Consider the following 27,985-nt stretch of genomic DNA (forward strand, 5'->3'; position numbering starts at 1 on the left):
CCCCAGTCTTCTCTAAACTTTCTCCCCTGCCCTTAGAGTCCTTTACTCATTATAAATATTGATTTTGCCCCATTTCTATTTCCTTGGTAAAAGACAAAGTGACTTCCTTGCCCAGGGGAATAACAGTACCCACTGGGTTTACCTCCCAGGATTGTTTCAAAGATCAAGGGGAAGGAAGATGGCAAAGCACTTGGGAAAGTAGAAAGGACTGTTTTATTAGCTTCTCCTTTGGCAAACGAGAACTAGAAAGGTAAAGAGACTTGCCAAGATACACACGCAGCAAGTCTGGGGCTGAGCTGGTAACTAGGAAGGAGCCAGGTGTTCTGACTTCCAGTCCAGAGCTCTGTCTCCCTTGCTTGGCATGCTGAATGAGTGAAACCTTTTGCCTGAAATGAAGAGAGCTGTGCATCTACCTGGCAAGGTGCTTCTGGGAAATGTGGATGGGCTGGGGAACTTTTGCTCCAAACTTTGCCCTCAGAGGAGCAATCAACTATGAGGTCTTGGGAGCCTCCCATGGCCTCCCTCTCCTGGCCTAAGGTAACTCATCTATAATTTGAGAAGATTGGCCCAAATGACCTCTTGAGTCTCTTGAATTCGAGGCCTGGCCTGTAGCCTCTGGGGCTCACTCCTCCTCAGAGCTACTCCTCCCAAATCCTATGCAGAGGCTCCCGCAGAACACCCAAGGTAGAAGGCTCAAGGATTTCCATTGGGACACATTCAAGCAGGGATGGACAGCAGTGGCCACAGGACTCCAGCAGCACCTGGGTCATCACTGCACCCTGGGAATCCCGAGAGGGCAAAATGCATCTACCAAAGGAAAGACGGAGATAAAGCATAAGCAGTAGGGGGAGAGTACCAGACTCAGAGTCCAGAGACCTGGTTCTGCCTTCTGCCACTAACCAATTGGGTGGCTCTGACCGGACCTCGGTTTCCTTGTCTGTAAAATAAGGATTTTGGACTCGTTGCTTTCAAAACTCTCTTCCCAGCCCTGAGTTTCTGTGATTTTAAAGTCCTAAAAACTATGATTCTAAGTCTGTGGCTAGTAGCCTACGATCCTAAGAGTATCCATACCAGACAGTCCAAAAGCCTGAAAGCAGTTTAAAGTTTTTACATCTTAAAACTTTGAGTCTAAAACTTGAAGCTTTAAAATGATCCAAACTGCACTGCCTTTTAGGACACCCCAAAAGTCGAACTAAGTAGAACTAAAGGTCTGTGATCCAAACATTCCATGACTCAGAGATCTTAACTCCTCTCTCCAAAAAATAAGAATTTAAAAAAGAATTTAAAAAAGAAAGGGGGAAAAAAAAGACTCCAAGTATGTGGTGCTATAGGAAGAATGCAGGACTGGGGTAGAGGGTCAGAGGGCCTGGGTTCAAATCCCAGCTTTCCTGTCGCCCCATCCTTGTGATCTTGGGCAGGATACAGACTCCCTAGATTTTTGTGAAATGGGGAGTGGGGTGGGGGCTGTATAGCTCTGGGCCCCCTTCCAGCTCTAAGTCTGATCCTACCAATTAAGCAGCAATAGAATGGGGGAGGGGGGGTAGAGGATATGGTCAGAGAACCAGGATCTACAAGGACCAGACACTAAGATGAAAACGAATCCCACAATCCTAGCCCTGCTACTTCCCACCTGTGTGACTTGGTGGGAGTCACGAGGCCTCGGTTTCCCGTTCTGTAAAAGGAGGGGGTGAGACCAAATGACCAGGGCTGTAAGGCTGGGATGGCAGGGAGGAAGATGCGGAAAGACTCGGTTTGTTTGCTCATCCCTCACCCCGGCGATGCGGCTGCCAAAGGCTACCAATAGAGGGCAGGAGCGCCCCGTTTCTCGGCAGCGAGGGGTGCGCAGAGGCTCCGCCGCCGATCGCACACGCAGGGAGCAGCTCTGGGAAGCTGAGCTAGAGCACTCGCGGGCCCTGCCTCGGTGGGTCCTTCTTGTGGACGCAGTTGGGTCCCCAGTTTCTCACTCCGGGCTTCCTGGCCCTCGAGAGGCGCGAGGTGCGCTGCTGGAGCACGGAGCGGGGATTCTGGCCGCCCGTTGGGCTCCTTTCCCCATCGCCTTGTCCTTTGGCTCTGAAAGGATCCCCAGCACCCCCCCCCAAAAAAGCTCCTGGAGAGCCGGGACCCTTGTATTGCCTGTCAGTGTATCCCCAGCACTAAGCAGAGTGCCAGGCACATAGTAGGGCTGAATACACGCTTTTTGACTTAAGGACAAGAAGCGAGGCGGCAGTGCTCCTGGACGTCCGCTGACCCTCCCCGACAAGCAGAAGACCTGAGGAAGAGCACCCTAGCCTTGGGCCACACTGCGGGCACATGGGAGGGGTCCGTACGCAACTCATTTCGCCCAGGGCCGTTTGGAGTCCCAAAAGGGGAAGACCCGAGGACCCTTTGGGGGCGCAGATTTTCTAGAATGGGAATCCGGCTTCTGAGTGAGAGCCAGAGAGCGGGAGGGACAGACAGACAGACTGTTTCAGTGTCGATGTTGTGAGTCACTTTGTGTGATCCTGGCCAGCACTGCAGCCGGCCTGAACCAGCTGGAGCTGATGGTTAAATTTTCGGGGGGAGGGGGGGAGCATTTACACCTTAGAGCCTGGCAAATATCACCGATTGGGACTTGATTTATTGTTTTGTTTTGTCTAGACTGAGGAAACTCACAGAGAAAATGTTTCATAAATGCAGATTAAACTTAAAAGTTTGTCCTTCATACATTTCCGCACTTCCCCCCACCCCGAAAGTCAGTCAGTTATTAAACAGTTATCAGCACCCCCTTTGTCTGGGGGGCACCTAAAGCTGTGTCCATCCTGGGCGATTTTTTCTATGTGTACATACCCAACCAGATATTTAAGCTTAGGATAAGAGTCATTATTTAAAGCTAGAAGGAGCCTTAGAAGTCATTTAGTAAAGTTTCTTTATTTTATAGATGAGGAAGCTGAAGGCCAGAAAGGACAAGTGAATTTCCCAAGGTCACCCAGATCATTGGTGGGAAAGCCACGGTGTGAGCACAGCTTCTCTGGCCCCAGATCTGGCTCTCCCTGCACTCTCCTTCCCATCCCACCCCATCCATACACACACACACACACACACACACACACACACAAACATGGAGCCTACAGAAGACCCAGTAGGATCAGATGAACAATCCTTCCCAGCTCTGTGGTCTCCTGGGTCTGGACGGCCCCTTCCCTGGCACAGATGGCAGCTCCCCCGTCCCTCCCCTGCCCCTCAGTTGTTTTCCTGCATTGCTGTAGCCCTCTCCTTGGTAGGGTGCCTGCCTCCATGCACCTTAGAGCATCAGAGGAAATCTCTGATGGAAGAATATTTCTTTGAAACTCTGAAACCCTTTTTAATGGCCATCTTGTTTAATTTGAGAAGGAAACAGCCAGGGATAGTATTACCTCCTGCACTTGCTTAGGAAAATGGTGCCTTGGAAAGAATTCCCATTCCACACCCACACACTTTGTACATGCACCGTGGCTCATGGGCCCAGCCAGCATCCTTAGCCGTGGTCCCCCATCCACGCTGGAAGGGCTCTCCTCAAGTGGGACCCAGTGTGTGGAACCCACCATCCATCCCCCTGGCCGAGCCTATCTAAGAGGGAAGGAGCCAGTGGCTAAACTCCTCTCTCGCCTGGCCAAGGTGAGGCCGTGGCCTTTGGGGCCTCTGGGGCCCTGCTCCTAGGAGGAGCCCCCACCAGCTCAGGAACCCTTCCTTCAGTGGCCGCAGAATATTTGCATAAAATATCGCTTAGAGCAGTGAGGCTCGTATTACATAGGGGTTTGATGATAATCTTTGTTGAAATAATATTTAACACATGCTGCACTTTTAATTAAGTATCTGAATAATCTCAAATTAATACCAGAGCTTTAAAAATAAGTTTTCATTTTAGCGCACTGTAACATAATAGCAGAGTGCTGCCTGGCCCATTTTCCCCCTCTCCTTTGATTTAATTAAAAGCCCTTTTGTGTGTCTCTTGTCACTTCAGAAATGCATATAAAGAACCCAGGCCCTGGACAGTTTATTTATCAGTTTGCCTGGTTTGGGTTTGCTTCCTGGATTCAGGGCTCTGTGATTAGGGCCACTTAATAGAAATCAACAAGGCTGGGCCTTGGCCTGATCCGGCTCCTAGAGTGTCCACCTCTGCCTGGCCTTCCCTAATAAGAGCCCAGGTGTGTTAGCACGAGAAGGCACGCGTGGACGTACTTACACACACAAGCCCCAAATCCTGTGTGTGTGTCACTGCACAGGAGTGTCCACGGAGAGCCACAATCCCGTGCGCCGACCCGTGTATGCAGATGGACACGCAGGAAAATTCTGTTATGTGGCCCGGACAAGGTCAATGTCATTGTTCATTAGTTCAGAGCATCCAAATCCCACCATCATGCCAAACTATTCCCCCAAAAAGAGTCCTTTCTTAAATGAAACAATGAATTTTGTAAAGCACCGTGCAGACCCGAAGGCATTCTCTAAATGACAACTATGATAAGTATGATTACCACGATTCCATTCATACCTTCATGGCTCCGAGGGCTGCTCCTCCTCAGCCTCCCCCCACCCCACTGTAACTTTCCTTGTCCCTGGGGATTCAGAGAAGCCAGGGAACAGTTTTAGGCTGTGGGTGCTTGCTTTGAAATATTTAGAGGTTTTCGCCTTGAGAGCCAAAATCTGGATAGGGGTCAGTCGTTTGCATCCTGTATGCATCAGCCTGAAAAAGCAAAAAAGAAGCACCCTCTCAGCTTCCAGAGCAAAGACTGCTGGGAGAGTTGGGAAATCCTGGTGAGTCAGAGTGTTTGGGGGGGTCGTTGTTTTCTGTGGAGGCATCACATGAAGCTCAAACCAATCCCCCCTTTTTTTCTTGCATTCTATTTCCCTTTTTTTTTTTTCTATGATGTGGTGGTGTCTCTTTTGCGCCTGTAGAGATATCTGACTCCAGGGCCAGGGGACTTGTAGGAACCCCCAAACCAAGGGGAAAATTCAAGTCCTCCCCGGTACTTTGGGGGAAATGAAGCCCAGCCTTCCCAGCCTGGAGCTAGTTGGTTTGTCTCCTTGACCTTGGAGATTGGGGTGAGAGTGAATGGGGGGAGCACGGTTGGGTGTGGTGAGTGCCCCACAGGGGAAACCTGCCAAATTATCTCTTTGACCTAGGGCAAGTCATTTAAATGGCTGAGACCTCAGTTTTCTCAGCTGTAAAAGGAGAGGGATTGGACTACATCTCTAAGGTCCCTTCTAACTCCAAGTTTTATGATTCTATGACCCTTCTGGCTCTCAGGTTCCTTTTCCCATCAATCAAATTGGGAGGAGAAAAAAAAGACGGGGATATCCATAAACCAGACCCACAGCCTTGCCTTCTTCACCCTCCACTCCCCCTCCCACCCTCCCTTGACAAATTAATGACTGAGGCTGAGGTGCTGTTATCTTCTATGACAGCTGTTCTCCCAGGGAGATACACATTCCCCTTGAAACCAGCCGGGGCCTCAGGAATATTGAGTCACTAGCCTCTAGTTGGCCCTGGAGAGAGACTCCAAGAGAGACTCTGAGAGAGAGAAAGAGACAGACAGACAGACAGACACAGACACAGACACAGAGAGATAGAAACAGAGACAGAGAGACAGAGACAGAGAGAGAAAGAGACAGAGACAGAGAGAGTCAAAGAGAAAGAGAGAGAGAGAAAGTCATTTTCTTGAAAATATTCTTGGGGTGCTTTGAGTAAGAAGAGTGTGTGTGCCATAATCACCACTGAGCCTGTTAACCCACTGAGGTCTATGAACTTCCCTAGGAAGCTGCCATGAGACCGGCTAACAGAAAGAGAAAGGCCATCTAGAGTAAGGCCATACTCTAACAAGGTCTTTCAGTGGATAGAATTAGAGACTTGAATTTAAGTTAAGAAGATGTGGGTTCAAATCCCACCTCAGATACTACGTGGGACCTTGAATAAGTCACTTAACCCTCCTCACTCCAGACCTTGAGTTTCCTCATCTCCTGCATGAGGAGATGGGATTTGACCATCTCCGAGGTCCTTTCTAAATCTAAATTGTTAAAATCATTATCACTCATTTGTTTTTAAGAAATTCCATCATCCCTATATTTATTCAGGGTATTTAATAACTAAAACTCAGAGAAGAGAGAGCCAGGAAGACCCACCAAAGAGGCCATATTCCTTTTGTACTCCGCTCTGGTCAGTCGTATTTGGAGTATTGCATTTACCTTCCGGGAGCCGTATTTTAGGCAGGATGTTGCCCAAATGAAGACCATCCAAGAGAAGGTGACTGGAACAGCAAGGTGACTAGAGTCAATGCCATATAAGGATTTATGGCAGGACAGGGGGGATGTTTAGCTAGAGAAGGGGGAAGGAGGAGAAAGACATGACAATTGTCTTCAAATATTTGACAGGCTGACATGTAGAAGAGGGATTAGACTTGTTCTGTAGGGCCCCAAAGAGCATTTTTAGGTTTACAACATGTTTTCCTTGCAAACTCTCTGAGGTAGGTAGTGCAAGTATTTGGATCTCCATTTTACAACTGAGGAAACTGAGGCCAAGAAAGAGTAGGTGATTTGCCTGTGATCACACAGCTAATAAAGTGTAAGAGCTAAATAAATAGGGACAATGGGTAGGAGTTGCAAAGAGACTGGTTTAGGCTTAATGCTAGGCAAAAACTGCAGATTAGATGGGGGCAGCTGGGTAGCTCAGTGGATTGAGAGCCAGGCCTGGAGACAGGAGGTCCTAGGTTCAAATCCGGCCTCAGACACTTCCCATCTGTGTGACCCTGGGCAAGTCACTTGACCCCCATTGCCTACCCTTGCCAATCTTCCACCTATGGGTCAATACACAGAAGTTAAGGGTCTAAAATTAAAAAAAAAAAAAAAAGATTTAAAAAAAAAACTGCAGATTAGAGCATCAAAAAGTGCTCCATAGGGAGTGAATTCCTCATCACTGGAGGTCCAGTGAGTTCCAGGCACTGGAGATCTTCCTATGGAGCCTTGATAACCATTTACTGAGGATGCTGGAAAGAGAATTCCACTGTAGTGTGAATTGGACTAGTATTTTGGGGTTCCTTCTAATGTGGAGATTCTTAGATCCCCATAAATAAAGCTCTTTGAGAAACCAGTGATGGAAGGAGGGGTATGATGGTGAAGCCCATACTGGGATGACAACTGTCATCATCACCATTGAGATCAGGGGCTTTGGGAGGCCACTACTAGCTTTTGTGAATAACAATCTCTTCGAACTTTTTTTTCAGGAATGTTTCCAAGCTGTCTGCTCCCGGTGTTCTGGCCTTCCTCAGAGACTGGTGACCTGATGGAATCTTTCTCTGCTGCTGGGGGATTGTGTTGGGCCTCAGGGAACAAATTCTACATGTCCATTCTCTCCATATGTATTCTCCTCAGGCATCCCTCAGAAGATATTTTGGTGCCTGGACCCCTGATTTCAGCTGGTTTGCTTGGAATTTTCTTTTTTCTCAAGGGAGAGGGTAGCAATTGGGGTAAAAAGAAATTACAGTTAATTAAAGGTTATAATTAAATTGACTTGACTTCTGGTGAGTTGAAATTCTTGTGTACCTACTATTCCTAGAGCACTGGCTAGCTTCTCTTCCCTCTTTAAAGGAGTAAGACTAGGGTTGTGGATCACTGCCCATTCTCCCAGACATGGCTAACAGATTCCTTAGTTTTTCTAAGCACTTCTTTTTAATTTCTTTTTTATTCTTTGTCTTATTCTTTTATTCTATTATTTGTTTCTGTTTCAGCCTTTTTGTTCTGTTTTATTCCTTTACTATATTCTGTTTTTATTCTTTGTTTCGTTCTTTTATAATTTCTGTTTTATTCTTTTATTGTATTCTGTTTTTACTCTTTTATTTCTGTTTTAGTCTTTGTTTCATTCTTTTTAATGTTCTGTTTGTTATTTGTTTTATTCTTTTATTGTATTCTTTTTATTCTTTTATTGTATTCTGTTTTTACTCTTTTATTTCTGCTTTAGTCTTTTGTTTCATTCTTTTATAATATTCTGTTTTATTCTTTTATTAAATTTTGTTTTTATTCTTTTATCATGTTCTATTTTTATTCTTTTATTTCTTTTTTATTCTTTCTTATTTGTTTCACTCTTTTAAAATATTCTGTTTTATTCTTTGTTTTATTCTTTTATTATATTCTGTTTGCATTCTTTTATTTATATTTTATTCTGTTTGTTTTTCATTGTCTAATCCCAGTGATGATTCTCTGGGTGGGGATAAAATAAAATAAACAAAATTTTAAAACAAAGAAGATGTAAAAACAAAAAGTATCAATGAAAATACAATTTTTTAAAATTTAAATTTCTTTATTTGTTTGTTACATTAAAATGCCCAGGTAATTCCCTTCCTTCTTCTCTTTCCCCATTAGAGAAGGCATCATTTGGCAAAAATATATATGTATGTAGAAAACTACATCTTTAAAAGTACAATTCAGAAGAAGAACACTGAAGGAAATATACAGATTAGGTTAAGCAAAGCCCCTGAATTCCTGGAACCTAGTAGGGAGCTGAAAACCCAGATGGATATATTATTTGCTAAGTGCATTAGAGAAGTCCAGGAAAAGTATTATGTGTCCAGGAGGGAAGGTTGGTTATCAATGGATAGGGATAGGCGTGGGGTAGGGCAATCTGAGCAGGCTTCCTGGAGGAAGTGACACCCTGGTTGCATTTTAAGGATTGGGTAGTAATCATTGACACCAATACAACACTTTAAAGTTTTCGGCATCCATGATTTCATCTGAACCTCACAACAATCCTGGGAGGTAACTTATCATTCCCGTTTTATAGGACATAAAGTCAGAGAAAAGTAACTTACCCAAAGCTACCCGGGATTTGACAGGGTATTGCTGAATCCACTAGTCTATTCATTATTAGTCTGTGCTGTAACAATCAGAGGCAGGAGAAGGGCAATTCCAAGCATAGGAATCAGGGTGAAGACAAAGATAAGGAGGTGGGAAATTGCCAGGAGTTTTTAAGAGACAGAAAGATTTTTAGAATAGCTGGACCATTCAGCAGGTAGAGGTTGCCCTAAGGTTGTGGCAAGCCTCACTGCTTATTCTCTTATTTTCACACTTCAAGAACAAATGTCCTGGCTTAGCCCAAAGTAGAATCTAGGCACCGAATTCACAGCATCTCAGAGCTAGAACATCTTCAAGTTGGACAGAGACCTCCCTGAAAGGGGGCAAATGGATTCTCCTGCGTTAGACTATGTGCTCCTTGAGGGCAGTGACTTAAGTATAATATTATCTATATTATATATAACTATCTTTAATGTATATATAATATACTCTGTATGATTATATATTATATTTCTATCTATAATAAGCTTTTAATAAAAGCATGCTTTCTGGACAAGCGATCCATCTCGAGTGAGTCCTCTTCTCTGTGAGGAGGAATATCTGCCCCTGGGCTCAGCCTCTTCTCCTCTCAGAAGGCTCAGATCATTTGGAAGAAGGTCCAAATATCAGGACCGGATCTGCCTCTCTAAGCTAATCCCTCTCCCACCTGACAGCACTTCAAATCTCTGAGGATCGCTATCACACCACCCGAGTCTTGCTTTCCAGGATAAATATCCCCACTTCCTTCCACGGAGTCTCCCAAAGCATGAACCCAAAGCATTTCACCAGCCTCCCAAGGGATCAGTCCTAAAAAAAAACGGCCCCTCCTGGAACACACATCACCTTCCAGCTGTGTACCATGGAATGATCCCCTCCAGCTATTTGGGATTATGCCCAAAGGTCTATAAAACAATGCATATCTTTTGATCCAGCAAAACCACTACTAGGTCTGTATCCCAAAGAGATTTAAAAAAAAAAAAAAGAAAGGAAAGGAAAGGACTTGTTTGTTCAAAAATATTTTTAGCTACTCTTTATGTGGTGTTCAAAGAATTAGAAATTGAGGGGATGCCCATCAATGGGGAAATGGAAATTGTGGTGTATGATGGTGATGAAATACTGTTGTGCTATAAGGAATGATGAACAGGATGATCTCAGAAAGAGCTGGAAAGACCTTCATGAACTGATGCAGAGTTAAATAAGCAGAACCAGGAGAACATTGTACCCAGTAACTGAAATACTGTGGAACAATCAACTGTGATTGACTTAGCTATTATAGGTAATACAATGATACAAGACAATTCTGAAGGACTTAGGACAAAGAATGCTCTCCACCTCCAAAGAAAGAACTGGTGGAGTCAATGCAGACGAAAGCAGACAATTTTTCAATTGTTTATTTGGGTATATGTTTTGGGGTTTTGGTTTTATAAGATTATTCACCCACAAAAATGAATAATATGGAAATACATTTTGTGTGATAATACATGTACCACCCAGAAAAAATAAAAATTTTAAGTTTGAAAATTTAAAACAATATTTTGATAACTGCAAAAAAAAATGATCCCCTTCTTCTTTTAGAAAAGTTGGTGCCACTTTTAATGCTTAAGACTGCATGTTCTTTTGTAGCCCACCATAGATTACCATCTACTCATATGAAGCTTATGGTCCACTACATCCTTCAGATCTTTTTTAGGTGGAATGCTATTTGGCCAGACTTCTCTCTTGGATTTGTGAAGGTGATTTTGCAAGACCCAAGTGTAAGGCTTTACAGTCAATCCAATTCTCCACAATCATTAAACTCTTACTGTGTGCCAAGCACTGTGCTAAGTCCTTGAGATTCAAAGAAAAAGGAAAAAAACATCTCTGACCTCAAGGAATTCCTGTTTATCAATTTCATCTTAATAGATCCAACCCATCGTACCTGGGAGAGTCTGGAATCAGGAAGACCCCAGTTCAAATTTGACCTCACACTTCTTTGATGTATAAAAACCACTTAACCTAGGTCTGCCTTAGTTTCCTCATCTGTAAGATAGGGATGGTAATGGAACCCACCTCCCAGGATTGCTGTGAAGATAAGAGAGATGATATTTGTAAATCATGAATCTTTAAGCACTCTATAAATGCTAGCTGTTATCATCAGGAAACTGAAGCCCCGAGGGGCCAAGTGACTTGGTCAAAGTCACATCACTCATTAATTGAAGGAGCCAAAATTCAAACCCAGAACTGGCCATTCCAAGGCTAGAAATGAAGGGAGGCTGTGTGGACTAGATGACTTCTAAAGTCCTTTCCAACTCTAAACTTTTTTTTATTTTTTTCCTATGAAGCTCTTGTGTGATTCTTCAACCCACCACTGTTTAGAGCCAAATGGTTGGAATTCACAGCCGCCTACCAGGTGTTCTCACAAAAGGCTTCTCTGACCCCCTCCCACAGCTGGCCTGGACGCCTTCCAGGCCAGACATTGGGACCTTGAAAGGCAAAGGAGTGGTAAGGGGCTGAGGAGGAAGGGGTGAGGGGGGCAAGCAGTACCCCCTCCCTGTCCCCAGGAGGCTTTTGAAGGGGCTGATTTGGAAGATCCTCTCTGGGGCAAAGAGCAGGATGGTTAGAGCTAGGGAGATTAGTATTCAGAAACTCCTTTTGCCTTTACCCTCATTCCACGTTTGGCCCCTAACCCTGGACTCCAGACTGGGCATCCGAGAAATGGTCCTGAGTCTCTGAGATCAGTGGGCAGAATGGCCTCCACACTTTCCCCTGTGCCCAGACCTAAGTTCTGTGACTGTTTAGGGGGAATCCACTTTCTCTAGGACCTCCAGAACTTAGAGCCTGCTCAGCTGACTGGGGGAAAGCCCAATGTGGGGCTTTGTCTGTCTCTCCTCTACCCTTCCCCCAATCTTTTCCTTTAAGCCATAACTAGGGTAGGACAACTGGAACTTTAACCCAGGATGCTAGATTTAAGTATAAGTATAAGATATAAGTATCAGTTTAAATGACAGGATCTATTTACTAGAGTCTATTTATTTTATTTTTTATTTATTTTATAAACTTCTTTGATTTATTGATTTATTAGAATCGGTAATTACAGAATTAGTAAGAAAAATTAGTTACAAGAGGAAGTTACCAAATGGATGGGGCAGTAAGATGGTGTAACAGGGACCTGAGTTCAAATATGACCTCCAACACTTGCTAGCTATGTCATCTTGGACAAGTCACTTAATCTTGTTTGCCTCGGTTTCCTCCTCTAGCAAATGAGCTGGAAAAGGAAATAATGGAAAACCACTCCGGTATCTCTGGGGTTAAACAACTAAACAATAACCAAATGGATGAACCCTTCCCCATCTCACATGACCCCAACCCAAAATGTCCTAATTATCGCTCTCTCTTTCTTGAATCAAGACATCCAAGGATGAGCCAAGACTAAACTTGGAATTGATTCCTGAAATAGAAAATAGACTCCTGGTCATGAAGGCATTCTAATCGTGACAATAGATTGAACCTTTAGACCAAGGGAGAAGAAAATGTGACACCCCCCTCCCTGACCCCGTTACATGTCTCCCTATTGAAGCAGGGAAGTTTACTGTAACCCCAAACCCCCATAAACACTAAAGAAGGGATTTGATCACCATCTGCCCAGATTCAGGGAGGGGGCAGGGAAGGATGAGGGCAAAGAACCCCATCCCTGCTTCCCCAATCAGAGTCCTCCTTCTATTTCCCAGAGCCCTAAGCTCCAGGGTTTATCTCTTTGGCTTGGGAACGGGAATCCGAAGGCAAGAGCAAGAAGTGGCTTTTTAAAAACTCATTTAAAGGCAGATCCAGTCTTCTGTGAAGACACCCCTGATTGTCCATCGCTCTTTAAGGGGACAAGGTTAAGTGTGTCTGTGTCAGAAAGGGGGGATTAGGTGGTGGGGGGGAATCACTGACTGTCCTGTATCCATTTCCTGCTTCAATGTCCAGAGTCAGAGATGGGGAGGGGGAGGGTGCATGCTTTGGAAACTGAGGAAGGGTCAATTTTGGAACTGTAGACAAAGAGAGAGTGGGTGGGACAGAGCACGGTGCCTCAAATCAGGAGATATGGGCTTCAGTCCCTGATCCACCTTTTTATTTTCCAAGTCAATTTGGATCTTTGAGTCTCAGTTTCTTCATCTGTCAAGTGGGAATAATAATTCCTGCCTTGCCACTTTCACAGGGTCATTGGGAGGAGTCCAATGAGACAATGGATGTGTCAAGCCTTTGGACATTGTAAAAGGGCCATTCACAGGTGAGATAAAGGCGCCTTATTAGTTTCTCTGTTAAGTGAGGCTCCTTATCCCTGCCATCAGCACAGTTGCCATCTCTAAATTTCTCCTGACTTCCTAAACATTCAGCATCTTTAGATGGCCCAAATGAGGTTCTATGGAGTCTTATCTATAGGAAATAGAGTGGGCTAGTTAGAGAGGGAAGTTGCCTCTGGGGGAAAGATAAATCATCATCATAGTATCATACAGGAGAATCCTCGATTGAGAACTGTCTGCAGAGGACTCGAGAGACCCCAGGATTACAGATTTAGACCTCGTAGGGATTTGGGACCCCATCTAGCTGGCAGAGAGGCTGAGATGTTGGCCTGGGGGGGGGGGAGTCCATGAACTTTTTTGTATTGGCTGGGAATTGACAGGGTACAGGAGAGAAGCTCTCTCCTTGGATTCTGTGCTCGCCCAGTTGAAATGCCAATGAGTGGGAGTGAGGAGCTAGTTGTGTTTTGGATCATTTTGCAGAGGATTTTCTCTGGCATTTGCATGGCTCTGCAAGGAGGTCTGTTATTCTTCATGCCATGCCATGACCCTGGCATGGGCTGCTCTGAGCCATCCACACTCTCTTCCTCTCACATCTGGGAGATGGTGGGTGGCGAAGGTCAGAGTTAGGAATCCATCTACGACTGAGCTGAGGGCATCCAAGGTACCACTGAGGTTACAGCTCACCTGAGATGGGAGGAGAGACTGAAGCTAATGAACAGGATGGCAATCAGTCCCATTGGCAAACATTGATTAAGCATTTCTATCATGAGCCAGGCATTAAGTACTGGGGATACAGAGAAAGGCTGCCCCTGCCCTCAATGAGCTCACACATGTTTTAATGGGAGAGAGGACGATCATAGAATCTACATAGGATCTGGAAGGAATTGTAGAGGCTATCTGGTCCTCATGACCACCACCATTTTACAGATGAGGAAACTGAGGCCAGGAGAGGCTAAGATCACCAAACTATATCTAAGTCAAGAGTTCTTTGGTTCCTTCTTTCCAAAGGAACCACACTGCCTCTATGAAAGTGTTTCTGTGCTCTAACCACTGGACTAACTGATAACCACTGGACTAACTGATAAAGCCTAGTTATAATTAGTTCAGTAGGGGTAGCTAGGTAGCACAGTAAATAGTCAGTCCTGGAGTCAGGAGAACTTGGTTTCAAATTTAGTCTCAGATATTTCGTAGTTGTGTAGTTATTATCATCATAACAGACCCTGGGCAAGTCACTTTACCCCAGCTGCCTAGCCCTTACCAGTCTCTTGCCTTAGAACCAATACTTAGTACTAATTCTAAGAGAAAAGGTGAGAGTTTAAAAAAAAAAAAAAACAAGAATTAATTCAGGAGTCTCAGCATGGACGTTCAAGAAAAATTCCTGCCTGACAGTTGACTTCAAAGCTGTTTTTTGTCCCTTTTACCTGAATGCCAGAACTCAGAGGAATTAGAGATTTAATATCAAGCTACATTGCCCCTATCTCTTTTCCTTGTGAGGCTCAAATGGGATAATGGATGTAAAGCCATGTGTAAATGCTCAATAGGCTATATAAATAAATACATGTCTGTAAAATGGGGCCAGTATTATGTGCACTGCCTCCCTCCCTGAGCTGCTGTGAGGACTATACTTTGCAAAATCTCAAAGCCCTCTAGAAATGTGAATGATTACTTTTATTCAGTCTGGAGAGGCAATCCTCCTTGGAGCCTGGGTGCTTCCCCAGAGAAATCTTCTCCTTGGCGGAAGAATGTTCTTTCCCAGATTTTTCCACTTTATCTACTTTGGCCAGTTGGTTCCTGTCTGGGTCAGACTCTGGCTGGGACCTCCCTGCCCCAGGGCTGCCTGGAGGAGGACTGGTTGAGATGTTATCCCACCACGAGCTTGCCCTGTCTCCTCAACAGGCAGAGACTAGCACCACAGCTCTCTCTCCACCTGCACAGGCCTCTTTCCCCTTTGGAAATAATCTGCAGATTTTGCATACACACCAACACATTTAGGACTTCTGTCCCCAGCTTTCCAGAAAGGCCCCAGTTATAGTGCTGACATTACCACTGATTATAATACCATAAATATAATATTATAATAATATAAAATAATAGCAGCCCAATTGCCTCCTGGGAATCTTTTAAATTCTCTGTGCTACCAGGAATTGATCAAGACCTGCCATATTAGGGCTGGTAAGGGGAGAAACATTTTGTCATTTCCATAAATCCCCATTTTCTTCTCATTATGTTTGGCTACAAGTCCCTGTAGATTGCTCTATAATAGGATTAATTCCCAGAGTAACCCCAAACCACCTTCAAGCTGAAGCTCTACTGGGTGCCTAGAGCTGGGGGAATTCTCTTTGGGTGGGATCAGTAACTAACGTACCCCAGAAGATCCAATTCTTCCTGGCTCCACTGTGAGTTGGGCTCCAAAAGGTCTCTGTGGGTTGTTGTGTGTGGTTGTAATGGAAGACATAAGAAATGCCAAACAGGATGATCTCAGAAACACCTGGAAAGACTTCTATGAACTGATGCAAAGTAAAGTGAGCAGAAGCCAGAGACGTTGTACGTAGTGACGGCTATATTGGAAGATGATCAACTGTGAAGGATTTAGCTATTAGCAGCAATGGAAGGATCCAAGACAACTTCAAGGGACTCGTGATGAAAAAGGCTATCCACAGCCCTAGAAGGAACTAATTGGGGGTAGGAGGGGGCCCGCTGGATGTAGATCAAAGCATATCATGCTTCATTTTATTTCCTTCAGGAATTTCTTCTTGTATATCTGATGTGGCTTCTTTCACAATATGATGAACATGGAAATACATATTGCATGGTAGCATGTGTACAACCTATATCAGATTGCTTAACATATTGGAGAGAGAGAATGGGAGGAAGGGAGAGAATTTTAATCAAAAAATGTCAGAAAAGGGGCAGCTGGGTAGCTCAGTGGATTGAGAGTCAGGAGAGATGGGAGGTCCTAGGTTCAAATCCAGCCTCAGACACTTCCCAGCTGTGTGACCCTGGGCAAGTCACTTGACCCCCATTGCCCACCCTTACCACTCTTCCACCAAGGAGCCAATACACAGAAGTTAAGGTTTAAAAAAAATTTTTTTAAATGTCAGAAAATAAACATTCAAAATTGTTTCTCCATGTAATGGGGGATATAATAAAAATTTACTGAGGGGGAGGGGAAGGTCTCCAGGAGGTAGTGGATTTGGTTCCCAAAAGGCTTGGGTGAGTGATGGTAATGATGATAAAGATGGCGGTGATCATGTATAGCTGCCCAGCCCTGAGCACTGCACAGAACAGATAGGTAGGCATTCAATAAATATTTATGGACTCATGACTGACCACAGTGAAGAGGAGGAGAAGAGGAATGGGGATAAACATCGTAAATATGCTAAAGCCACGTTAAGGGGGCTGGACTGGTTGGTAGTCAGGAGACTGGGGTTTTGGTCAAATGTCTTTTACTAGCTAGGACAAATCAGCTTCCTGAGGCCTCTGCTTCCTCATGTGAAAAATAAATGTTTGGGGGCAGCGAGATGGCTCAGTGGAGAGAGAACCAGGCCTGGAGAAGAGACGTCCTGGGTTCAAGTCTAGCCTCAGGTACTTCCTTGCTGGGTCACCCTGGACAAGTCACTTCATTCCAGTTGCCCAGCCCTTACCACTTTTCTGCCTTGGAACCAATTCACAGTATTGATTCTAAGAAGAAAAGTAAGGACTTTTTGAAAAAATAAATGGACAGACTTCCCTGGAAAGATAGGTGACCACTTTGCAGGAAAGATACCATTTTAGCTCATTACCTCTTGCCTTGGCACTTGCCATGGCCTCTTAATTGGTCTCTCTGCCTCTGGTCTCCCCATTCTAATCCATCCTCTAGACTGCTACCAAAATGATTGTCCTCAAACACAGATTTGGCCATGTCACTCTCCTTCCTGATAAACTCCAGTGATTCCATACTTCTTCTAGAATCAAATAAAAGCAACTAGAGCTGACTTTGGAGGCAGCACAGTGATACAATGGATAGTGTACTAAACCTGGAGTCAGGAAACCTTGAGATCAAATTCTGTTTTTTAGAAACGTATTAGCTATGTGACCCTGGACAAATCACTTAAACTCTGTCTGCCTCAGTTTTCTCATCTGAAAAATAGACATGATAATAGCCCTTATCTTCCAGAGTCAATGTGAAAATAAAATGAGATATTTGTAAAGCATTTCACGAAGCCGAAAGTACTATATAAACACTAGTTATTAGGAACAAATTGGGGGAATAGGTAGATGGTTCAGTGAATTGAGAGCTAGTCCTACAGACAGGAGGTCCTGGATGCAAATATGACAAATTGCTTAACCCTCATTGCCTAGCCCTTACTTTTCTTTTGCCTTGGAACAATACTCAGTATTGAGTCTAAGATAGAAGGTAAGGGTTTTGGGGGGGAAGAGGAATATGTAGGCTGGTCATTATAAAGCTCTTCAAAACCTGGCCTCATCAACCCTCCCTCCCTGTCTCTGTCTCTCTGTCTGTCTGGATCTTTCATATTTATAGATAATAAATTATATATCTTATATGTGTTCATATTTATAATCCTATATTTTTATGTTTATAACACTTTCTTAGAATCAATACTAAGTATTAATTCCAAGACAGAAGATTGATAAGGGCTAGAAAACAAGAGTTAAGTGACTTGTCCAGGGTCACAGAGCTAGGAAGTATCTGAGGCTAGATTTGAACTCAGGGTCTCCTATCTTTGGGCTTGCCACTCTATCCATTGAACCACCTAGCTACTTCAACCTCATTATATTTTATTCCTTGTTCCACATCCGATGATCTGGTCAGATGGATCTATTTGCTGGTCCTTACCCATGACACTCCAGCTCCCACCTCCATGCCTTTGCTCTGGCTGTGTCCCACATCTCAAATGTACCTCTGCCTCCTAAACCTAATTCTATAAGAGGCGGCATCATGCAGCTGGACTTGATGTTAGAAAGAGCTGCCTATTGACCAAACCCTTCCCCCCAAGATGACTGCTGTGTGAGAGAATCACTCAGCTTCCAGGACCTTGGTTTCCTCATCTGCAAAATAAAAGTATTAGAATCAGTGACCTCAAAATTTCCTTCTAGCTCTAAAATCACTGATGCTAGACTACTAGGTGAATAGAGTGCTGAACTTAGAAGCAAGAAGGCTTTAGTTCAAATCCTACTTCTGTTTAATCTCAATTTCCTCTCTGTAAAATGGGGCCAATAATAATAGCACCTCCCTCCCCTGTTTGTGGGAAGGATCAAATGAGAAAGCACATGGAATGTTTTGAAAACTTGAAAGTCCTTTATAAGTGTTATTCTTCTTCTTCCTTATAATTATTATCCTTTGAGCTTCACTTCCTTCAAAAAGCCACTCAAGTACCTCCTTCCAAAGGAAGCCATTTCCATTCCATTTCCAATAGGTAACATCTTCTCTCCCTAACCGCCATGTATTGATTTTATATTTTTCTCCTTATAAACTTAAATGGGCGCAAACTGCCTCCACCATGCCCCAAGAATTGATTGATGCTGCAAAAATCTGGAGTAGAGGACCACTGAGGTTCTTTCCATTTCTCAAGACTGTTTGACTTCTAAGCTCCCATCTTTTGAGGAAGTTACAAAGTGAGGATGATGAGTAAAAAGAGGACCAGAGTTCCCTGTAAGGTGCCACGTGGCCAGCCGAGATGAATATGAAACCCAGACTAATGACTGGCACAAGTTGCCCTGGAAGTCTTACCTGCGTATGGGTACAGTATACCTGTGAAGTTCAGCAGGTAAGATGGGGACAGGGAACAGAAGAAGGGGAGTTTACCAAAGCTGAGTCAGGCAGCAGGACTGAGGACTGGAGGAGAAAAGGGTCATTGCTCATTTGGGAGACTGAGAGCCTGGGACCTAGATCAACAAATAAGACAACAAAGCCAGGGTCAGGGGAGGGATAGGAACCAAGCAGGGGTGTCCTAATCGTTGAGTCAGGCCATGATGCGGAAGGAGGAAGGTTCTTCTAGCTTGGGAGAAAAGGGGAGAAGCAGCATCAGCCTTTGCTCATCTAAATTTGTCTTTGGCTCCTTCCTACCTCCTGGGTCCCCCTCCAGACCTCTCGCTTCCACCCCAAAGCCCCCACCCCTATCCCATTGTGGGAATACTAACCCACCAGAGCTGCCGCCAACTCCTTTTTCCACTCAGATCTGCCCTTCCCTACTGTGTCCTAGGCTCCAAAATTATCACTCCTTCCTCCATTCCAAATTCCTGTGTCTACAGTATAGAAGTCCTCAGCTAGGTGTTAAGAAGCAAACTGGTTAAAGTAACTTATAGGTAGGTGTGAATGAGTCCTTCAAACCCTTTATTGTTAACTCCAATGAGTCTAACTGGTAGAATTCCAGTCATGAGATTACAAATGAAGGAAAGAACTGTAGCTGGTCGGGGAAATTTCCTTTGCTCCTTAAATCATGCTTTTCTCCTATGGGAGGGGAGAGAAGAGACTTTGTAGCCCTCCATCCCCCTCTCTATCTTCCTAATCTGGAACCTGCAATTCCCACATGGGAGGCTAAGGGGCAGGGGTTGGGGACCACCAAGGAAGAGGTGGCCTTTCTATAGGGATCCTATGACTGCTATTCACAAAGGCCAAGGGACCCCGTCTGACCCTCTTGCTAAAGGAATGGGGGTGGGGAGGCAGATCGGACACTCATACTACCCTCTAGAAAGGATGCTAGCCTCGACTGGATAGGACACTCAGCCTTAAAAGAGGGGTACTGAGACTGGGAAGGAATAGGCGTGCCCCAGTCCTGAGGACCCAGAGAGGAACTGTGGCATATGAAAAGCCATATTGAATTGGAGTCCGAAGAAAGCTGGGATCAAATACCACCTCCCTTGCTCTTTGACCCTAGGGCAAGTCACTTAATATCTCTGAGCCTCAGTTCCCTTATCTGTAAAATGAGAATAATAATAATAATAGACTCCAGCTCACTGGATTCTAGTGAGAACCAAGTGAGATAATGTATGTGAAAGCATAAACTTTAAAGTTATAGAAATTACTTTTCTAGTCACTTGAGGAACACACTGGAATTATTTTACTTTTTCAAGACCTGTGATCTCACCATCTTAGGGAGTTTTCTGGCTTTCCCTAGCAATGCAGATTGTCTTCTGTTTTGTTTGTCTCTGTGTTATCAGGGTGCCAGGAGGTTATGTGATTTGTCCAGGATCACACAGCCAGTAAATGGCAGAGGCATGACTGGAATTTAAGACTTCTTGACACTAAGGTTGGCTCTAACCATTACTGTACCCTGCTTCTCATTGTTACTAATTATCGTCATTATTGTAACAGGCAGGGAGTGATGAGGCCAAAGGAGAAATCCAGACAAAGCACTCTAGGAAAATTTGAGGTGAAAAGAACACTCTCTGCTGGAAGGCTCTTAGGGCATTCCACAGAGGTGGTGACATCTAAGCTGGCCTTTGAAGGAAAGATGTCAATGGGCAGAGACGAAGGAGGAATGAATCAGAGGATGGGGGTCATGGCCTGAGAAAATGTAAAAAGATGGGCCGTAGCAAAACAAGAAGCAGAATGGTCCAATTTGGCTGGAACAGAGTAGGTGTTAATGGGAAATAAGACTGGAGAGAGAGAGAGAGAGAGAGAGAGAGAGAGAGAGAGAGAGAGAGAGAGAGAGAGAGAGGTGAGGGCTTGAAATGCTAGGTTAAGGAATTTGTATTTCATCCTAGAGGCAACAGGGTTTTGGAATTGAGCAATGGCATGGCCACTATAGGAGGTTTATTTGCTGTTTAAAAAATGGGCTGGAGGGGGCAGCTGGGTAGCTCAGTGGATTGAGAGCCAGGCCTAGAGATGGGAGGTCTTAGGTTCAAATCTGGCCTCAGACACTTCCTAGCTGTGTGACCCTGGGCAAGTCACTTGATCCCCATTGCCCACCTTTACCATTCCTCTGCCTTGGAGCCAATACACAGTATTGACTCCAAGATAGAAGGTAAGGGTTTAAAAATAAATTAAAAAAAAAAAAAAAAAAAAAAAGATGGGCTGGAAAGGGGAACACTTAGAGACTGGAGAGGCAAGTGGGTCCAGCTCTCATTTTGCAGATGATGAAAAGGAGACTTACTCAAGATCACATAGGAAGCAAACAAATGGTCAAGCAGAGTCTGTAACCCAGGTCTTCTGGCTTGCTATTCTGTCTTCTTCCTACTACAAGATGTTTCCTTTCCTGACAGATGCATTTGGATGGAGGAAGGAGTGATTATTTTGGAGCCTGGGACCCAATAGGGAAGGGCAGATCTGAGAGGGTCTGTGCCTGTGTGTCTGAGGAGGGAGAAGCCTGGCCTGGTGCTAAGCTATGCCCAGTTTTAAGAAGTTGCTGTCCCTTAACAGTTACTGTCCCCTACCCCCCAATCAATCCCAACCACTCTGGTCTCAGAGACTTCAAGAGGAAACTTCTGCAGGGGTTTGTCAGTAAAAGGCCCCTTGTGGGGCACAGTAGGAAAGTGGGACTAGAAACCACCCCCTCTCCTTCCCTCCCTGAGAGAAGGGGCTGCTCTGAGCTAAGCAGAGGGTCTCGGCATCTCTGTCCCGGAAGTCTACAAGCCATATTATATTCTTATATATCCAGTTCAGAGATCTAGTCAAAGGTTCTCACTTTACAGATGAAGAAACTGAGGTGCAGAAAGCTTATGACTTGCCTTATGAGATGCAGGAACTTTTTGTCAGGGAAGGGATTCAAATCCAGATTCAGACTACAGAATCAGCTCTTTTCATGGTGCCAAGATTTACTCGGGAAAGAGTGGAATGGAGAACTGGCTTTGGGTCCAGTTCTGGGGCTGTACAGATAATACCTCCATTTCCCATGATAACCCTGTCCTGTGGCCCTTGATCCAGGGAGGAACCCAGCACCCTTCTGGCCTCAATGGAGCAAACCTGGCTTGAGAAGGAAATCTCAGGGCTTGCCATCCTAAAGTAAAGGGACCTTAGAGATCATTTGGACTTTTTACGAAGGAGGCTGAAGCCCAGAAACTGACCGCCCTTGCCCAGAGTCCCCCACGTGATTTGGAGCGGGGCGTAGGCAGGATGCCTGCCTTTCTTCCCTGCCAGTTCTTGGGCTCCCAGGTCCCCGCGGGCTCTTTCCACGGCCCCCGCAGGGCCGTGGCCCAGCCCGCACTTGCTCATTCCCCGCGCGTCCCCCGGCCCTGGGCACCACCTGCAAGCCTTTGGGGGTGGGGGGCGGGGAGAGGGCGCCGGGCTGTGGATGGGCTAGCTTTGTTTCTCCTCCCCGGCTGGGCGGCCGGCGGAGGGAAGCTGCTTTCCTCTTTGGCCTCCTTTTCTTTGCCCTTTTCACAGAGTAAATACAGCTGAGCTCCCCGCGGCCGGCTCGCGTGCCGGGAGAATGCAGCCCCCCGCCCCCGCCCCCTCGGACCGCCAGTTTACTTAGAGCCCGGCAGCTGCGGGCCGGGAGCGGGGACTGCCAGGGGCTGCCTGGCACTGCCGGGCCAGGCCGAGCCCCCAGTCCTGAGCCCCTGGCCTAGCTGGCCACGGGCTCCGCCCTCCTGGGGGGTGGGAAGGAGGTCCGGAAGAGAATGGGTAACGCCGATGAGCCCCCGGGCGACCAGAGGGCGGGTCAGCCTTAGGAGCAAAGCCGGGTACTGAGTTAGGGTCGGGGAGCTGGAGCCCCGAGACCAGGGTCTGTGGATCGCAGACTAGAAGGCGCATAGAGATCAGAAACTCGAGGGGTGGGATGGGGTAGGGGACTAGGAGGAGCGAATCGAGAAACTAAGAACAGGTCTGGGGACCAGGCTAAGAGCTATAGGCCAACGACGGGGAAGAGCGAGGCTGGAGATATGAGTCTGGGCCTGCGCGACTGAAGCCGGGCCAGGAGGGCTGGGAACTGGAGACCAAAGCAGGGACGTGAGGACTGAAGTCCCAGCCAGGAAGCCGGGCGCGGAGGTGGGAACCAGGAGGCGCTGGAGCTGACCCACTCAGGCCGACCTAGGGGTCAGGGGCCAGAGAATTGGACTCGAGGAACCAGGGCCTGAGGCTAGCCCAGGGTTGACCTTGGAAGCTGGAGCTAGAAGTCGGGTGGACTGCGGGGGGAGCTCCCCTCCCCCTCTTCATCAAGTTCCCCCCTCCCCGGCCCCATCCTTATCTTCCCCCTCCCCCTCCTCTCTTATCCCCCTAAATACTACCCTTCTAGTCGCCGCCTCCCCCCACCCCAACCCCCCCCAGGTTCAAACAAACATCCTGGCGGCCCGGAGGAGGAGGGCGAGGCCGGGCCTTTGTCATGGAGATGCTCGGTTATCTGGGCCCGGCAGATTGTAATCTGACAGGTCATTTGCATACCGCCAGCTGACTGGGGGGCTGGGGGACGCCACAGCTTTGCAGCCAAATCCCCTGTCAGTCAGGGAGAGGAGGCGAGGGATCCTTGGAGCCGGGTCCCTGATACTGCTTTATTTTACTCAGCCCCAGGAATCCTTGTGATGTCGTAGAACGGGAGCCTGGAGCCCCAGTCTAGTCCCGACCCTGCCTTTTTTACTCACTGGGAGATTGCGGCTGAGGCAAAGTCATTTCCCATCTGTAGACCTCAGTTTCCTCATCTGTAAAATAAGGGAATTGGACTAAATGGTCCCTATGGTGCCCTTCAGTTCTCTAGATGTAGAAACCATGTGACATCTCCCCCACAACACACTTCTCTCTCCACCTTCCCAATTTGGCCACCATCTGGGCAAGCATTCTTCCCCATCAAAAGACACTGAAGAAAGTAGGGAATTTTGTGAGTCCGAAGCCTTTGATGCTGTTCCCTCTAAAAAAAAAAATCCAGAAGGTGAGGAGTCAGATAAACTCCTTCACACAGAGGCGTCAATGACTGATAAGGGTGGCTGGGTGACCCTTTCCTAAGAGTTGATATCTTAACTGGAGCTGGAGAGCTGCAGCCACAGTGGAGGGTTTTCAGGCTGAAGCTCCCTTCACCAGTTTGGCCTGGAGGCATTTGGGAGAATCTGCAAGAATTTTGTAATGTATTTGGAAGACTGAGAGATTGGATCTCTCTTGGGAATCAGTTATTGGAGAATTATGGAATGATCGTTTACATTAGTCTTTAGGCTTTAGAAGGGCTTGACATACAGAGTAGACTCTTTTTCCCCAAGCTAAGGATGCAATTTATCCTGTGTCCTTTGGGAAAGATGGCATTGTCATCCACCTAGCTGATGTCCTCTGAATGGAAAAAATGTATGTGCATTGGGAAGAGGGGCAGCTAACCAAAACTCCAAGCCAGGTGACCTCCATCCCTGGGAGAGCCTCCTTTCTGGATAAAGTAGCCAGTTCTTTCTTGGCATGATGATCTTTCCAACATCCTGACCTTCCATCTGCCTAACCTGCATACAACTGGGTCACTTAATGCCACCACCACCCCCAATCTGTAGCTTCAATCCTGGACTCAAACTCTAGGAATTTTGGAATTTAAAAACATAAAAGGAACCCGAGGCAATTAGTTCAAGCTTTGTCAGCCCTTGGTGCTTCTCTGACCCTGTACCTGGTTCTTGAAATTGAGCTCTGGCTCCATTCTCTGTAGCCAATCTCCCAGCATGGTATCCCAATTCTAGTAGCAGGAGCCCTGTCTAGTCCATCCTGCTTCATGCCTGAGTCTGAATGACATTCTGTATCTGACACCCCTCTCTAGAGACTCACCAATCCTCGTAGTGACTTGGGTGCTGCCCCTGTGCCCAGGGGCTCCCTAATACCTTCTGCCCACTTTTGCCTGCTTCTGGGACTGCATGCCCTCTGAAAACCCCCCTACCAAGTCTGTAGTTCTAACTGGTTTCTAAATCCTAACCACCCCCGTTCACTCACTCATCCTCAGTCTGTTTTGGCCTGTCTCTAGCAAGGCCTTGGTTATGACATTTGGAGCTACAGAAACAAAAGCCCCTATAATCCAATGAAAAGAACATTGGAGTAGATCAGTGGGATACATACTAGATAACTAAGACCCAGAAATAATAAAACAAGCTCAAGCCTGGGAAAGCCTCCAGATACAAACAATTGAGGGAGACTACCTGTTTTCAGATTATATATGTTTAATGAACCAAAATCTATTTTCTCTCCCTCTCACTATTACCCCTTGGAAAAAAGAAAAAAAGAAAAAGAAAAATTCTTGTAAGAAATATGCAGTCAAGCAAAACAAATTCCTTCTTTTAAAAAAAGTGTATTTCATTCTGTGCTCTGAGATCACCTTTCAATCAGAAGGTGGATAGCCTGCTTTGTCATGGGGTCCTCTGGAATGATGATTGGTACTTGTGGAGATTAGAATTCTAATAGCTTTCAAAATTGTTCATTTTGTTAATATTGATGTTAGATAGTGTAAATTGTTCTGGTTCTGCTCACTTCATACAAGTCTTTCCATGTCACTTTGAAATCATCCTTTTCCTTATTTCTCACACCACAATAGTATTTCACCATATTCAAACACCACAATTTGTTTAGCCATCCTCCTGTTAATGAACATTAACTTAGTTTCCAGTTCTCTGCATCACACAAAGAGTAGCTAGAAATATTTTTTGTACATCAAGTACTTTTTCCTCTTTGACTTCTTTTCAGTATAGATCCATATATATATAATATAATATAATATAATATAATATAATATTTCAATCAAAGCTAACTGTGTTTTTTATTTTATTTTTTGCTTTTATCATTTTTATTTTTTATTTTGTTGTCTATATTGTTCATTTTCATAAGTGAGTAATCTTTTTTTTCCCTTATAGTCACTTCTACTTATTTAAAGTACTTGTTGTTAAATGATCCTCACAATTAATTTTCCTTATCCCCTTTTTTGTGTACTAAACTTGAAAGTGAGTAATCTTATAAAACCCAAACCCCCAAACATAAGCCTAAATAAACAAGTGAAAAAATCATTTGCTTTCATCTGCATTCTGACTCCGATAGATCTTTCTCTGTAGGTGGATAGCATTCTTTGTCTTACTTAAGTCCCTCAGAATTGTCCTGGATCTTTGTATTGCTGAGAGTAGCAAAGTCTGTCATAGTTGATCATTCCACAATATAGCTATTACTGTGTAAAATGTTTTCCTGGTTCTGCTTATTTCTACTCTGCATCAGTCCATGAAGTTCTTTCCAAGTCTTTTTGAAATCATCCTGTTTATCATTCCTTACAGGACAAGAGCATCCCATCACCATCATATGCCACAATTTGTTCAGCCATTGATGGACATCCCTTCAATTTCCAATTCTTTACCACCACAAAAAAGCAGCTTTTCTTTTCTTTTTTTCAATTTATGAAACTCCACCTACTACTTCCCCTATGCCAGTTCTCCCCACCATGACAAAACAAGATAAAACCCCTGCTTCAAATGTGTATAATTAAGCAAAACAAACTACCACATTGGCCATATTTTTTTTTAAGTCTCAATCAGTACTCTGAGTTCATTACTTCTCTATCTGGAAGCAGATAGGTTTCATGATTTCATGAGTCCTTTCTCTTTTTTTAAGCATCTCTTCCAGATCTATCCTTAGAGTTGTTTTGCTTAAAATTTATCCCTTCCTTAATTTACCCTCATTTCCCCCTTTTCCTTTCTCCCCTTCCCTCCTATTTCTCTGTTGAGTGAAATATATTTCTGTATCCAATTCTTTTTGTGTGTTCTTTCCTCTTTTGACCAGTTCAGACGAGGATCAAGTTGAGGTATCTCCCATTCTCCCTACCGCTTCCTCCTTCTTGATCTAGTCTACTCACACATTCCAATTATGTAATTTTCTCCATCCTTCCAGGTCCTTCCCCTCCACACATCCCCATTGTTTCTTCTTCCCTTCATTTTTCATTTTTTATCAGAGCCTAACAACTATTCCCAGGATTTGTCTAATTAGACTTGATCTTTGATCGTGATAATTGTGTTCTGAGAGAACACATGCATTATCTCCTCATATTAAAAAGTAAACAGTTTATCTTTGTTTAGTCCCTTATGAGTGCTTGCTCATTTCCACCTTTTTATGTTTCTCTTGATTCCTGTGTTTGTATTTCAAAGTTTCTTTGCAGCTTTGGTCTTTTCATCTGGAATGCTTGGAAGTCTTTTATTTTAATAAATATCCATTTCCCCACCTAACTCCCCATAGGATTATTCTGAAGTTTTACTGAGTAAATTACTCATGACTGTCAGCCTATATAGTTTGCCTTCTGGAATAGAGAATTCCAAGCTCTCTGCTCCTTTTCAATAGTGGCTACTAAATTGCATGGGATCCTAACTCTGGCACCTTGGTACCTGAATTCTTTCAGAAAGACTTTCTATTCTGAAAAAAAAAAAACCACCTTGAAATCAGTTTGACAGAAAATAAATTTTAGATCAACAATTTCTACCATATTCCACTATAAGTTCCAAATGGTTCTATGGCCTAAATACAAAAGGCAGGAACAGTTTAGAGAACAGGAGGTATTTTTCAAATCTATGATTTCAAGGGTAATCTTTAACCAAACAAAGGTTAGCAGTGGTTACAAAAGATAAGTTTGATAATTACATAAAATTAAAATTCCTTTGTAGCAACAAAATCAACTTTGCTACAATAAGAGACAATATGTAATGGGGAAGTCTTTAAATCAATAATCTTTATTACTAGTGATATTCAAGATATAAAGGGAATTGGCATAAATGTATGTCATTACCTACTAGATAAGTGATGAATAGTTTCCAAAAGGATAAATAGAAATTATCAACAACTGCATAAAAATGTACCAAATTATTAATAGAAATGCTTATTAAAACAATTCTGAAATTTCATTTTACATGCATCAAATTGACCAATATGATTAAAGACACAAATCAAGGGAAGGGAAGGCAAGCATGCTAATTCAGGGTTAATGAGCTCTCAGTTAATCCAACTTTTCTGGGGAGGCAAAGGTTGAAATGAC

Source organism: Gracilinanus agilis, chromosome 1, assembly GCF_016433145.1.
Source record: "Gracilinanus agilis isolate LMUSP501 chromosome 1, AgileGrace, whole genome shotgun sequence".
Classification (NCBI taxonomy): domain Eukaryota; kingdom Metazoa; phylum Chordata; class Mammalia; order Didelphimorphia; family Didelphidae; genus Gracilinanus; species Gracilinanus agilis.